Source organism: Falco cherrug, chromosome 9 (genome assembly GCF_023634085.1).
Source record: "Falco cherrug isolate bFalChe1 chromosome 9, bFalChe1.pri, whole genome shotgun sequence".
Taxonomy (NCBI): Eukaryota; Metazoa; Chordata; class Aves; order Falconiformes; family Falconidae; genus Falco; species Falco cherrug.
Window position 1 is genome coordinate 41,620,822 of NC_073705.1, and position 14,782 is coordinate 41,635,603.

At 43.9% G+C, this 14,782-nt stretch overlaps 1 long non-coding RNA gene across 2 annotated transcripts; it reads left to right on the top strand.

Annotated features, from left to right (window-relative positions):
* The first annotated feature begins 882 nt into the window (after positions 1-882).
* Positions 883-10,803, top strand: LOC114018176 (uncharacterized). Of its 2 annotated transcripts, none has more exons than XR_003563602.2 (3): positions 883-6,698; positions 6,847-8,897; positions 9,871-10,803. It is a non-coding gene; the product is annotated as an uncharacterized LOC114018176 (long non-coding RNA). The 2 variants fall into 2 exon arrangements; XR_003563601.2 differs by having other exon boundaries at positions 883-6,227; positions 6,618-6,698; positions 6,847-10,803.
* Positions 10,804-14,782: the final 3,979 nt, after the last annotated feature.

Consider the following 14,782-nt stretch of genomic DNA (forward strand, 5'->3'; position numbering starts at 1 on the left):
CACATACTCGCTACTCATTTTTCAGATTAAGTTTTGCCTCTGCTTCATAGCTGTCTGAGGGGTGCACAGAACTTTCCTGCCTCCCTCAGGCTGGCCTGCGGAGGTAGGTCCACCCCAGCTTTGTTCCCCTTTCATATTGGCTGGCCAAGGGCAGTATTTTTTTTTTTTTTGGAGTACACTGAAGTGATTTCTGGCCTGCTGGGCAGAGCGCATCTCTCCTGCAGGTGCTGCAGCCACTGAAGGACTGCAGCTCCCACAGCTGCACCTTGCCTTCCTCAGGTTCCCAAGGCTAGCAAAGGTAACGAGCTGGAGAGGCTGACGGCTGCACTTAATGGGGTTTTTGATCTGCTAGGGGGGTCTGGTTGGTTGTTTGCTGTAGTCACAGCAAGGTTTGTTTTGTAGAAGCTAATTCATTAAGAAGATAGGAGGAATAAGAAATAAAAATTACTGCATCAAAAGGTAATCAGGTAATTATCTAAAGATAATTGGGTAATTAAGCTAAAGACTTGCTTTCCTTTCCTCTTAGGCCTCTCCAGTATGCCTGACGGTGAGGAGAGGACTGAAGGGCAGGGCTGGGGTTGCTGGCCAGAATTTTCCTGAGTGTTAATAGAACCGATTGCTCCTCTGTAGCTGAACAGAGAGGCAAGGAAGCTGGTGCCTCGAAGTTTGTTGGAAGCCATGAAATGACTCACCCTTAATCTTTTCTGCTGTTTATTGGCTAGAAATTACAGTAGGTGGTGTTGGTCTGAGCTTGCTGTAGAGCTCCGGGAAGGGGTCTGTGCCTGCTCTGGGTAGCGGTACATGGAGCACACATGCCATGCACACTTGCCACATAAGCTGCAATGTATATAGTGCACATAATGCACTATAGGGGCAGCATTTGATGACCTGGCTGTTCTCTTCTAGATCCATGGGTTTTGTTTTGATATTGCTCACCCTCCCAGCCCATTAACACAAGGTATGGGCCAGGGAGGTAACTTCTCAGAACTACATTCTCCCCTCGTTTCAAAAGCTTGCCATAAACCTGGGAGCACAGGCACCAAACAGGAATCCAGCAGTTCTGCCCATTGAACTTCCATTCCTTCCAAGTTGTTTTTCAGGCCTCATCAGCCTGGCTGCCCACGCAGAGCAGTCAAGCTGCAGAATTTGCCACGTGACACAAGGGATGCGAAGGGCTTGCATGAGTTCCCAGCTAATCTGGAAAGGTTCACAGCTGAGAAGTTTACTGGCTCTTAATAAATATATAGAATTTATGCCCGACTGAGCAATTTCCAAAGTAAAACAAATAGCTGGGAGTTTTCAGAAGAGGTATCACTAACTGGCCATGCTGTTCTTTGTTTCTCTGGGCATCAGGTTTTGCCCTCTGACAGAGGAAGCATAAAGGACAGATGAAAACTTGGTCTGACCCAGCACTGCTGATCTCTATGTTCCAAAAAAGTTGGGATGAAGGATTCAGTGCGGGGGAAGCTTTTCCCACCTATCCATGTGCTCCTTTGTGATGAGCTAACAGGGTTTTTTCCCATGCCGTTTTGCTGATCGTCTGCCATTACTGAAAGTTCTCATGATGTCTAATGCTGCTGTTATAAATGGCAATAATAAATTCAGGTGGCATTCATGGTAGCATGCGTGGAGGGGGGGTGGAAATTAGTCATCTGCTTTTTGTACATTAACATGCAGCACTTCAGTGTGCTTTTACTGCACCACCTGCACTTAATAAGATTACTGCCCATTCACTAAGCCACATCTTGGCAGGCTGTCCAGCATCCACAAGAGTCCATAACTGCTCTGTCATACTTTACATCTCCTGAATGTTTTTCCAAAAGCTTTACTATACTGGCTCTGCCTTGTTACCTTTATTTTGCAGCAGAATTGAAACAGAGGTGGTTTCTCCAGGGTCATTCAAGTGATCACAGCCTGCCCCGCTCACTCCTTTAGGTGCACAGCTGGTCATAATTCTTGAATGTACTGTCAGGTGTCAGCTACAGGTGCAACTAATTTGCTCTCATTGCTTTGTCTACTGCTATTTTCTTTCAGAGACCCATTAGTGTAAGACAGACCTCCTCTTCAAATTCCCTTTTGGTCTTAATTGCAATACCTCAGGAGTAAAATGCAGCCACCATGCTTTCCCCTTGTCCCTGCAGCAGTCAGCTACACTCATCTTCTGATTTGGCAGCATTTGAGTGAAGCACAAACCAAGTCACAAGCATTTGATACAGGCACTTGACATTTCATGAGCATCCTCGTTCTTTGATAGGCTATAATTGGGCATAAAGAGGGCAGGCTGGCACAGTTGCTGTATTTGTGCCGAGTTGTCCGTGCATTTGTAGGGAGTGGCATACTCTAGGAAACCAGAAGGCTTTTCAGGAAGGGTTAGTCCTTCCAGCCTCCTAAGGAAGGAGGCATCTGTATTCAATTAAGAGCTTTGTTCAGCCTGGAGTGGGCAGGGCAATTGGAGAAGCCCAAACTGATGGAAGGTAGAAAGGCTATCAGGGAGTAACTAAGCACTCCCAATAGTACGAGTTGAATGGCATCAAATGAAACTAGCACGTGGCAGCTTCACAACCAAGAGCATCCTTCCACACCAATATTAGTTGAGCTGCAAAATTTCTTGCCAGAGAGCACTGTCTGGAAGCTCACGCAGTTCCCAAAAGAAACCCTTGGGGAAGAAAGCTGTCAAATACATACCATCACCTCTGCTGCCAGGACTTAAGCCCAAGGCAGTTGGAAAGTTGAGAGTATACCATTTAATGCTTATCTTCGCTTTATGTTTCCCAAAGCATCTGCTGTTGGCCACTGTCAGAGGCAGGATTTGGGGCTGAGCAGACCTTTGGTGACCTGCTTGTGGCTGTTCCTGTAACCCTGACTGAGGACACTCCTACTTCACTGCAGAAATATCGAAGACTGTTCTTCCCCTCCCTGTAGACCCCCTCGTATTTGAACAGGTTGGTCTTCTGTCTGGTGTCAGTTCAAGAACTCATCACTTACCTGTTGGCAAGTACAGGCTCAGCCCACAAAAGGACAGGAAGGAAAGCAGAGGGATTCATCCTTCATCATCCATTCCTGGAAGACTGTAGCGTTCCTGCATCATTCTGTGCAAAGGATTAGTCTTTTAGGTCGGATCCAGAGCATGGGAGCTGGACCTAGGCACCAGCTCCTGGGAGTGAGATAAACTAGTCCTGCCCAATGTACTTAATGATGAAATCTGGCCTCGCTGACTACAGCAAATGCTGGTGGTTCTGAATGATGCTAAATCACGTGAGAATACACAGCATGAAAACAGTATCTGCCAGGGATTTTAAAGTGTCTTGAATCGTTTCATCCTAACCAAGCACCTCAGTAACACGTTAGATTCAGCTCTTTGTGTTGTAATCCCCAGAGCCACCTACACTGCCCTGTTAGGAGGCTGTTTTGCCTGTCAAGAATTAATCAGTTTCCAGTTCTGGAGCTGTGCAGTAGCATATTAAAAAAAAAAATCACTCTGATATAAGCAGTGTTGGTTGGAAAATAGGGAGATATGACTTACCTTAAGTGTAGCCATCAACCTGTTGCTGACTTTAGAGTGCCAAGGTAAACAGTGTTTCCAGCCAGCCCTTCTGCCTACCTGCTTTGTCTTGCTGCTTACTTTGCTTATTTTCACACACAAAGCTGACAAAGCACCATCACTTAGCATGATATGCATTTCTTCTATTGCACTGGGAATAATCTTTCATTACTGTAAGCTTTTTCAATTTTCTTAAGGCCTTTTACCACTTTGCCCATGTAGCATAATTTATTTTCTTGAGTGGTTTACATATTAAAGTGTGAAGTTGTATTTATATGTCTCTGAAGAGTTCTTTGCCGGCCAGTGAATCAGTGTTTTGGAGGTTTTCTTTGCTCTATCTTTCTGCTTCCACAGTGCAGTTTTTCACCTACAAATGAGACTTCAAACCTGCTGGCTTCTGCCACCTCTCACCATTTCAATCACCAGTCCAATTCTCAGCTCCAGACAGACAGTGTAGGGCCTGGCACCCTTCCTGCAGCAGGAGCTTCTCACTTTGGTCCAGAGCAGCTGAGGACCCTTCAAACAGCAAGCTGCAACTGTCCCTCTGACTTGCTGTCCTTTGGTTTTCTGGCTTCATGCCCTTAGTTTAAGTTACATATTTTTATCCATATATTTTTTTATATAGTTTAAGAAGTTTAGGCTCTGTCTACCGTTGCCGTTAAAATTGAAATGGTTCTTTCCTTCCCGTACATCCTCCTGCCTCTTGTAGCTTCAGCTTTTCTTAATCTATGTAGCAAAGAGTGGGCATTAAGTGTGATTAAAGATGCCTGTGGGTGTGCTCACAATGGCGCCCAGGGAAAACTAAGAAAACTAAAACTAAACTGCTTTGTGCAAGTGCTGTTAGTGATGGAGAGCTGGTGCAGCACTGGAGGTAGGGCAGAACAAGGCACCGTCTAGCCCTCACTACTTCTCATGGAAGAAAGGCAGCACAACATGCTCCTACCAGATATGCCAGTACCAGATTGCAGTCACAGCACATCACTTGTCTGCCACAAATGCCTTTTGGTAAGTGCTCAGGTTCAGCTAGCTGAGAACTATGTTCATGTGAGGCTTAGGGCCAGGGTTTTTTTTCCTAGAGACCCAAACCTTAGGCAGAACATCTTTGTCGGTCAATGAGGTAAACGCTGGGTCTATTGGTGTTAAGCTGGTTAACAAAAAACCAAACCCACAGCTTTTCCTAAAAATAGGTTCAGAGGATTTAAAGTTCAGGAAGAGTACCATCTTTTGACCTTGTCTTGTGTCAGTGGCATCCTGTTTTGCAGACTAGACCCTTGGTAATACTGCGTGTACTTCACTGCCTTCTGGGCTTGGGGGAGGAAAAAGGAAAATAATATTTAGAGGAAGCTGAAGAGAGGTGGTAGGCAAGACCAGGAGAAGCTGGAGCTTATGAGATGCACAATCATCACCATGAGTGGATTCACCTGCATGCACCTGAGCTGAGAAGGGTGTCTGCAGGGCTCTCCCATGCGCTCAGCTCCTAGTCGTTCCTCTTGCACCATCACCCTCTGACCTGCAGCTGCTGGGAAGCACTGGAGCAGCTCATTAGGCAGTACAACAGGTGAGCCATTAGGACAACCTTTACACCATTCCCTTTGGATGTGTGCCAGCTGCACAGATGGCTTCTTTTTGGCTCTGTTTTCTGCTGAGTTGTACATATAAGAGCCTTCCTCAGATCAAACCTGCCTTTGCATAGCTAGCTAGAACATAGCTGTGTGGCTGGTTGTGGAAGGGCACGTTCCCTCATAAATATGAGGCTCACCTCCTCTGTTTTGGGATATTTTACCCACCTGCTGAGGGTTTTGAAGGCTACTAGGAGCAAAGGAAAATGTATCAAGCAGGAAAACACATTACAACATCTAAAAAGCATAAATTGAAAGCCGAATGGTCTGCTGAAAGCCTGACTCAAGCAATAGGAGTGGCTGATCATTAACTGTTCTGTAGTAGGTGAGGCAGTGCTATAAAAGCACATTACTAGGATTAATTCATCTAGCACCATAAACCCTCTTTTAAGTAGGTGGATTACCCCACTGAATAAGAAAAAAATAGTAGATAAACACACTCCATGGAAGCTAATATTAAGTACATCAGCTGTGCAGAGCCCCACACACATTTGTCCCCAACTCACTGTTCGAGACTGCAGCAACAAGGCCCCCTAACTTTGAGCAAGGCATTTTCCCTGCTATTCACAGGAAATCCCAGCTAGGATTTGTGGTCAAGATATCCCACATGGCAACTCATCCTTACAGTTATTAGATGTTTTACTATTCATTCCTTAATTAAACACCTCTTTCTTTAACACAATAATGCAGTACAGCAGCAGGGAGCAGAAACTGAAGTCTAAAGAAGAGAGGAGCTTACAACTGCTTCCTTACAAGAGGCATCTTGCAGTATTATGTACTAGTACAAGCCAGCCCTAATGAAATGAGAAGATTTCTGGCCAGCTACAGTCTCGGATGCCAAAACAGGACAGAGGAAGATAGGGAAACCCTTAGTTCAGACTACGAGCAAACATACAGGTTAAACAAACACAGACCTAAACTGCTAACAGCACATAACCACTGACGGGCCAGGAGATGGAAGTGTCCATGCAAAGGCAGAAAGGGTCCTAGGGACCTTGGAAGATAGAGATCTCATTTTCCAGTTTACACTTCTTATACAACAGAAGAAAAATATCAGCTTAAGCCAGGTAAGCACAAAGCAGTTTACCTTTTCCTTCCTTTAGCTCCAAGTACATCTCCTGCCCTCCTATCAACAAGCTCTGAAGCACCCAGCTCTGCTGCTGCTTCACCTTTTATAGCCCTCCCATCCCCAGAAGTCTTTGCAGCCTCTCCTCCTCCTCCTCCTCTTCCTCCTCCCCCGGGGTTTATTTCAGTAGGCTTTAACCTAGTAGAAGTAGATTTATTTCAGGTTCAGCTGTTATTTGTTTCCACTTTTTTCTGCTGAAATCGTGTTCTCTTAAGCATAGTAATGTCTTCTTGCTTTCATTCTGCAAGGTAAAAGTTTAAACAAAAAAAATAAAATTAAGCATACTTTTTAATGAAGACCTACCCATAAGCTTTGATATGTTCTTCTGTAGCAAGTCATCTGCTACAGCCCTACATAAGGTTTGGAGCTTGGATCTTGAAGAGGCCCTCAAACAGGATCTTAAGGAAAAAAGGTGAGAGAATTTTGCTGGCCAGAAAAGAAAGAGATAGTGGTGGATAACCCTCCCCTGTGTGCTGGCTTCGCCTTCCGTCCCCAGCTGAAGTTTTCCTGACATCGTTTGAGTATAATCTTTTTTTTTTCTTCCTTCTTGCTTCCATTAGGCAGCAAAGCCTGAGGAAAAAGTGTGTTTCGGTGTTGTTGCCCTTTGTACAATAAAAGGAAAACAATCCTTCCTGGCTGTTCCCTGGCCTCCCATACAGGTGATGGGTTCGCCGCTTTTCCTGTGATGCTCTGTCTACCCCTATCGCACACTCCACATCTGTTAGCAACCTATGGCTCTGTAGGGGATACATGCATGGCTAAGTATATGAAGAAAACACTAGGGATATTCATGTGCTTTGGACATGTTCATCTGAGGCTCTCTGGAGCTGTGTGTTTTCTTCAGCCTGACGAAGCTGCCCAGGATGCTCTGTCGATCGCGTATGTGGTCCAGGTGAATGCTCCTCGTGCTGTAATTTTACCTGCTGTAGGAAAGATGCCTCCTGCAATGAAAGTGATTGTTTCGTGGTTTATAAAACAGACCTATATGGGTTTGTCTCGGTCTCCTCCCTCCACCTGCTCCTGCCAGCCTTTCTGACTGCAGGTGGGGTTTGCCGATGGGGCAGCAACGTCCCGAGCACGCCGCTGCCATCAGACACAGGACGGGCCTGGGTGTCAGCTGGGAGCAAACCATCAACCTCGGAGCAAGAGCACTGGGGAGGCCAGTCCCTGCACAGGGATGGGGACAGCGGAGCCAGGTGTCACCCCTTGCTCCCTGAGCCCTGGTTGGAGGGCTGGTGTGGGGCTGCGGGTGTGCGCATCGGCGCGGTACCCAAGTCGCTTCCCACCGGGCAGCAGCTGTGTCCTGTCAGCAGATCCAGGCTGGCAAGCCAGAATCCAGTGCACTTGGTTACTGTCATGGTGGGCCTTTTTGCCTTCCAGTCCCTCCACAAGGCCTAGAGACTTTAAAATGAAACAAGCGGCCTTTTAAATGAGAGCAGAGACACTCGTAATCCCACGTAGCCATAGGACATTAAGCCTACGGTATTGATGTCTCGGTTTGGCTCTTGTAACTGGTCAGAAAGTCTTATGGGGCCAATAGGCAGCACATAGCTCATAATTTTATAGCCAGAAATGATTAAAATAATTATAATAAAGTAATAATAATAAACCTTCACTTACTTTAATGTCAAATCTTTCTGACACTAACTGATTCCTCCAGCTTGCATGTAACTCCCGTAGTCTGAAACTCTGAATGAGTCCTACAGTCTCATTCCACAATCCCACGAGTAAAATTTCAAAAGCTGAATTTAACTTCTCAATAGGTGAAAGGCTTTATGGGCCCCTATAAGAGATTTCACTGAACAGGAAAAGCTTTCCTTTGGAAGCCAACTTATTAAAACGGCAAAGTCAAGCACTGTCAAAATCATAGCGAGTGCTGTGAGCCTGTCACTTTGAAATTGTAGGGGCAGATGGTGAGAAACTTTCCTGCTGGTCAGGGAACTTTCTGACAGCTCAGTTACTTAGACCAGACTGATTTTTTTTATTTTTTTTTCAAATTTTTTTTGTAAGAACAAAACTTGGATTACCTCCCATTTGTCATAGGCTAAAAAGCATGTATCACCTTGTACAGGCCAGCTGCTCCGTGGTAATGTCACATCCCAGAATAACCTTATCATTTGATAGTGCCTTTGGTAAAGCAAGGAAACCTGTGAGCTTATTCCTCGTTCTGTCTTCCTCCCCAGCCTTAGCAACCCAGAACTGAAATGCAGTGGCATGTTCGTTTTCGTTTGGTTGGTTGGGGTTTTTTTCCTACCCAAGAGACTCGAAGTAACAGAAAACTTTTAGGATTGGGCTTAAGAGCTAGACAGCAAGGCGGTCCCTATTCAAACACAAAGAATGGCTGGAAGAACACCCGCTGCTGAACGTGGGCTGCCTACCCGACCGCCAGCTGCCTTCAGCATGCCAACACCGTGCTTCAAGGCTCCTCAGAATTTTTGGGGTTGGGTTTGGTTTGGTTTATCTGATTGCTGGTGAAGAAGCTTTCTTTTCCCTGGTATTTTAAAGGCGGATGTTGTGACCTGTCACTTGCTAGACTTGTTTGATGTGAAATTGGAGTGTGGCCACAGAAAAGCACACTGCAGGACTGTGTTTATCGGGCTTTCTGCTGGAGGTAACGCTGAACGGCTTGGTTCCCAGTTTTGTTGGAGTTTCAGCTCAGATTTGTGTTGTAAATGTAACAATTGTATTTTAGGAGGGAAATTGGCACGTGTGGTCTACAAATAGAAGGCCCAGGCCCGGCAACTTTGCTTTAGCTTCCCCCCAGGCTGTGGCTTTCCCCAGGCAAGCAGCCATGTTTATATGAAATTAATTGCAGAAATGGTGCTAGAAACACCAAAGCCCAAATTCACAGCTAACATAAACCCTCTCCAGACATTGAGGGGCTTCTCTAATTCACACCTACTGAGAGCACTGGCTTTTTCCGCTGGGAGATACTTGCCAAATGTCAAAATACTAAATGGATTTTAAGTCCTTTTGCTCCTAAGAATTAAAGAAATTAAATCGAAAGAACAATAGAACCAAAGCAAAAACATTTTTTAGTGCTGCTTGGTTGGCGAGAGGTTGCAAAACAGAATCTTTTGCTTTGCAGATGCTCTCTATTTAAAATAACTGGGAGATACCTGCAGAAAACACCCTCAATTTCAGCTCAAATGAGAGTATAGAGGTGTTGAGGGCTAATTAAAACAGTTGATGTTTGTTCAAATTTTGAAGAAGGGAAAACCTGGAAAAGCACCGCTTTTTATTATCCATAAACTTGCCTTTTCCTAATCCAGGGCTATTCTTTAGCTAAGAAAGTATTTTCAAACTGTGACATGCAATACATGATAAAACTATACATAGCGATTTACTCACCTATATAAAATGGTTTTTAATTGAAGTAGACTGTAATGTCAGAGCTAAAACTTATTCTCCTTACTGACGTGAGGGCAAATTAAACTCTGCCTTATTTCTCTAGTGCTTTTGCTTTGAAAAGACCAGCCTAGTTCTTATTGTACATGGCAGGAGCAGCCAGAGGACTCAAATTAGGATACATCTAATCATTCCATAAGAAAAAAAATAGTCTTCTGTATATTTCTTTCCTGTAGCCTTTCAGTAAGAAGTCGAGTGATGTCTCGAGCTCCCTGCACGTGGGATCATTCCCACCCACAGTGCCTGCTGGGGCCTCCCCTGCACCCGCATGTGCGTGTGCCGCTCACCGCGCTGCAGCCTGCTGTGACTGAGAACAGGCCTCCCGAACCGAAGATGTGAGGTTCAGCATTCCTGTTGGAAAGCACAGCCTGGCCTATGGTCTGGGATTGTGAAGATGTGCAGTAAGAGTTAAATCATAGAGTGGATCTTTAGCAGGGTTTCCATGAGCTGAAGAATGATGTATGGTGACTCTCCGGGTTAAGCCAACGACAGATTTTGCTAAAGAGTTTCTTTTTCTTTGTACTCAATCTCTGTCCTTAGAATTGATGTTACTTGTGGGGACGGGTACGTTATATGTGATTTTACATCTCTCTGACTGAAAAACGCCCATTATAAAGCAGCAGCGTTAGTATTTTCTCCCACTTACCAGAACAAGTGCTTTGACAGGGCTGCCTGTCATAAGAGAGGACACCTGCTGTATATTTACACTTTATGCTCTTTGACTATGTGTAAAATGCACTTTTACCTGGACCATATTATAAGTACTTGAATGAGAACCGGGAAATTATTAGCGTATTCTTCCATTCCCAAGGATAACTATCAAAGCAGATCTCCTACACATTAGCACCCACATTTCTGCCTCAAGCAGCTCAGTGAACAGGATTATTAGTGTGAACTTGTGTTAGCTATGTACAAAACTCTGTACACTGAGAGAGGAGAGAAAAAAATTCTTATTGCTTCATGTACAAGCGTTGGGGTGAATTTTACTAGGCATGTGACTGTATAATCCCATGCCTCTGAGAGCAGATCAAGTCATCTGGGAAGAATTTTACATAGCTGTGCTTTTAGTCAAAATCTTTTGCATTTCAGAGAACACCATATCAACCAATAAAAACAAGACCTTATATTTAAAGTCAGTGTTGAGGACCAGATTTTTAACTGCTATAAGCTTGACTTTGTTATTAATTATTATTACCAGCAGAGAAGGAAAACAAAAACAGAGGCACAATTTTGCACACATATACCAAGTACAGAATGGCAAATCTAGAGATGAAGCATGCGGGCTTAAAAAAAAATCCACTGCGAAACTGGCCACTGAGGACGATTGATAGGAGTTTGTGAGGCTGAGTATGACCCTGTTGTAGTTTAACAGTATTGACTGGCACTTCTGTTATACTTGCTTTATTAAGCATAGACATTTTGGTCATTAATTTTAGCATGAAATAGTTTCACGGAGGCTTTTGTATGTTAGCCTAAGTGATTTTTCACTGAAGAAAGAAATCAGTATGTCAGGATGGTGCTGGCCATCTTTGAAGTTAGCAAAATTTAACTGCCCAGATGTTTCATGAAAGGCTTTCAATTCAGATAGTATTTTCAGCCTGGCTGCCTACCAGAAAATAAATACCCTTCAATTTTTCATGGAGCCAGGAGAGCCTGCGAGCTTTGTCCTGCTCCCTGGCCCTGCAGCGCCTGCCGGTGCGGCGGTACCAGGCTGACACCCCGTGGCCACAGGGCAGCCACAACAAAGATGCTTCGGGAGTGAGAATATAATTTTTATACCAAATACACATCAGGACTTTGTTTTGTCATAGTTCATCTAAAATAATTTTTCCTAGAGCCCCATTGTTTTTATTTTCATACCTTTACATATGAAGCCCCAGATACTAAGAAGGAAAAGAAAATGTATTCATTACTGATCCAGAGAAAAGTACCAGATTTCTGCAATGAGATCAAAAAAAAAAAAAAAAAAAATCACACTTCCCCGGAGCCTTTTAAATTTTATTTTACTATTAAAATTATGATTATTTCTCAGACAACTTTAAAGAAAGGCTTCCCCATAAATCTTTCTATTTTCCCGTTATAGGGACATAAAATAGTTTAAGCTTTCCCTGTCTGCCAATTTTATATGTTCCATACTGTTTCACATTTTCCTTTTATCCTTTTGCCTATCACCAAAGGATGCTGAGTAACTATTAAATTCCCAGCAACTCAGTATTCCCAGTATATCTCAAGATGAGCTTCTGAGGTGAGGTAATTCATAGATGCTGTAATTCCTCATCCTCAGATTATAGTTTTAAAATAAGATCAAGACAAATGTAATAGAAGAGGAACCCTTCCTCCTTTTTCACAGCCAGTGAGTTAAAAGATATTTCAGAAACATGTGCCTGCATTGGGGGGGGGGGGGGGGGGGGAAATATTGGCAGGTGTCAGACACGTTTGTAGTACAAAGTGTTATATGTTCAGAGCCCAGAGCAAACACAGTTCAGCAAACATCTGTGAAATATTTACCCTACTGTCCACAGTTTAAACAGCAAAGGAGTTGAAGTGGAGCATAGAAGCTCAGGAACTTGCTCTCACCGAGTGATGAGCGACTGTTCTGAGAGAACACAAAAAAGGTCAAGATCCTGTGGGAAGCAACAAAAGCTGACCCATGCAGAGGTACACTAAGAGACACTCTCTTCTCTGCCTTACTTCAACTAGCCCAATTCTTTCCGATCCCCACAGGTGTCTGAAGACCGGCTAGGTCACAGCAGTAAGCTGTTCGCAATACGATCCATTAAGAGACCCTACAAGGTGAAAAGGACTGACTTCTCCTTTTATCCCCCCATGCCACCAACTGGGAGCATTTTAGAGCCTGAGCTCTCCTCTGGTATGAAGAGTCCGGATGGGACAACCTCAGGTATTAGATAACCTTCCTTGTGGTCTTTAGTCCCCGTTGGAAGCAAGACAGGCAGAGCCAGCCCTTGGGTTGGTTGGTGTTCTTCCTCTAATCGCTGTAGAGGAGGACGGACTTGAAAAAGGTCAGTCTCTGATGCTTCTTAAGTCAAAAGACTCAGATAACAGAGAAGAAAAATAGCACTGGAGGGCAGTTGGAGATGGAGGGAATAGCAGCGAGGACTTTTAATGATACAGGGACAAAACTTTTTTTTTTTAATGCAAAAATAGCTCTTCTGAAAGACCAGCAATTGGCAGGGAAAGTGTTAATTAATGAGTCTCGTACAAAGAAAAGCAGTAGGTACAGAGCAAATAAAAGCCAGGGAAGCTCCTTTAGCCCTACTTGGACCAGAAGGGCCCGTGGGGCACTGCTTGCTAAGCAAGTCTCAGCTGTCATGGGAAAAGCATCTTCCTCCAGGACTAAGGATCCATGCTGGAAATTACCAAGATCACAGGTTTTGACCCTCAGTCACAAACACGCTGCTTTGCATGTACTGGGTGTCTTGTGAGTTGTAGGCAGAACATTTTAAAAATTAAATTCAATAGGTTACTACTTAAAATAGTTTGGAAAAATATTTTCTTAACCAACCGCCTCCCACAGTCTAGTCTAAACCCTACAGAGGTCAACAGAAAGGCTTTTACTAAATTCAAAGAACTGAATATAACTAACCCTGTAAAGCCATTAATTATCCCCAAAGGCATAATACCTATCACTTCAGCAACCAGGAGAAACGAACTATCATTTCCAATTCTTCCATTAGAGGCAGCCAGCTACCTATACTGGGTACATATGTTTGAGACTGGTCAATTAATCAGCAGCAGCTTCAATCAAGGCTGCTATTGATTCAAACAGAATGAGAACATAGTGAAATAGCCAGCAGACCACGCTCAAGTAGAATATGCCCAACAACAGAGGTGAATGCCTAGTACCCTGCTGAGATGTACATGTGAGGAGACAATACTTTATACAGGAATATGTAGTGGGAACAAAACCAAGAGCCATTACCTGAAATCAGCCATTGGTGCAGCAGATGTAAACCAGAGCAGCTGGTGGTCAAAGCAATGGGAAATTTTTACATTACCCCACAAATTGATGCAGCTTGTCAGAAAATAAGGCAAGGAGCTTGGCAGGGAACTAAAAAAAGTCAGGCTTAATGAAGTATGGCCTCTGTATCAACGTTTCCTTATTCTCACTCAGTCTTTACACAGCTGATACAAAATAAAATCGAGCCAGTAGTAGTGCTATGTCTTCATGCAGGTCTGCAGACATCAAGCAGGAAATATTGCTATTCAAAACTGGCTTTTCAGAGGTAACCCCAAATACTGTACAAGAATACTAATAAGTTCTCAGTCACTTGCTGCACAATTTTTATTTGCTGCTCAAAAATAATTGCAAACGTACCAAAACGCAACTGCAATCTGGCTGAACAGATACATCTTTATGACTCCAGCAGATACATCTCGCATCCCCTCTGGGCCAATATAAATCTTACACCTACCCCACGTTTCAACAGATGAAGGAGCACTTTGTAGCGCACACACTCCAAGACAAACAGAAGGTTCCTTAGGTAATTAATGGAGGGGGAGCTTGTTTACATGATCCTTTTTAGCAATGTCACAATAGCTTGACATCCCCTCCCTCCTGCAGAAAACTGATTATACAAATGCTAAAACTAGATCTACACACAGCAGTGGAAAGCCAAAGTCAGTCCTCTTCTAGCACCGTAGAAACTGGATCAATCATGCATTTACCAGCTGCTGCAGGACTGTCCCAAGGCAATGCCTCTTCAGTCCTAAAAGCCTGGTACCACCCTGCACTGCTCTGTTGGTTTAGTTAACATCAGCTTTAGTCTTTACTCAGGAACCAACTTATGCATAAGGGACGTTTCCCAGCTTTAATTGTTCAGAAGCATGCAGCATTTTCCTTCATTTAATAAGATTTTTTTATCATTAACCTCCTTCCTTTTGTCAGACACATCATTACCTTAACCTGATTCCCTCTGGCACTAACCACACGCAGTGTAAAGCGGCAGGTAACATTCTCATTTCCTGGCAAATTGTGTGGTACTCCAGTGGACTCAGCCTGGCCAGCTGCAGTAAATATTCTTCTGGTTCTAGTAACTGCAGTTGCATTAAGTGTTGAAATATTTCTTT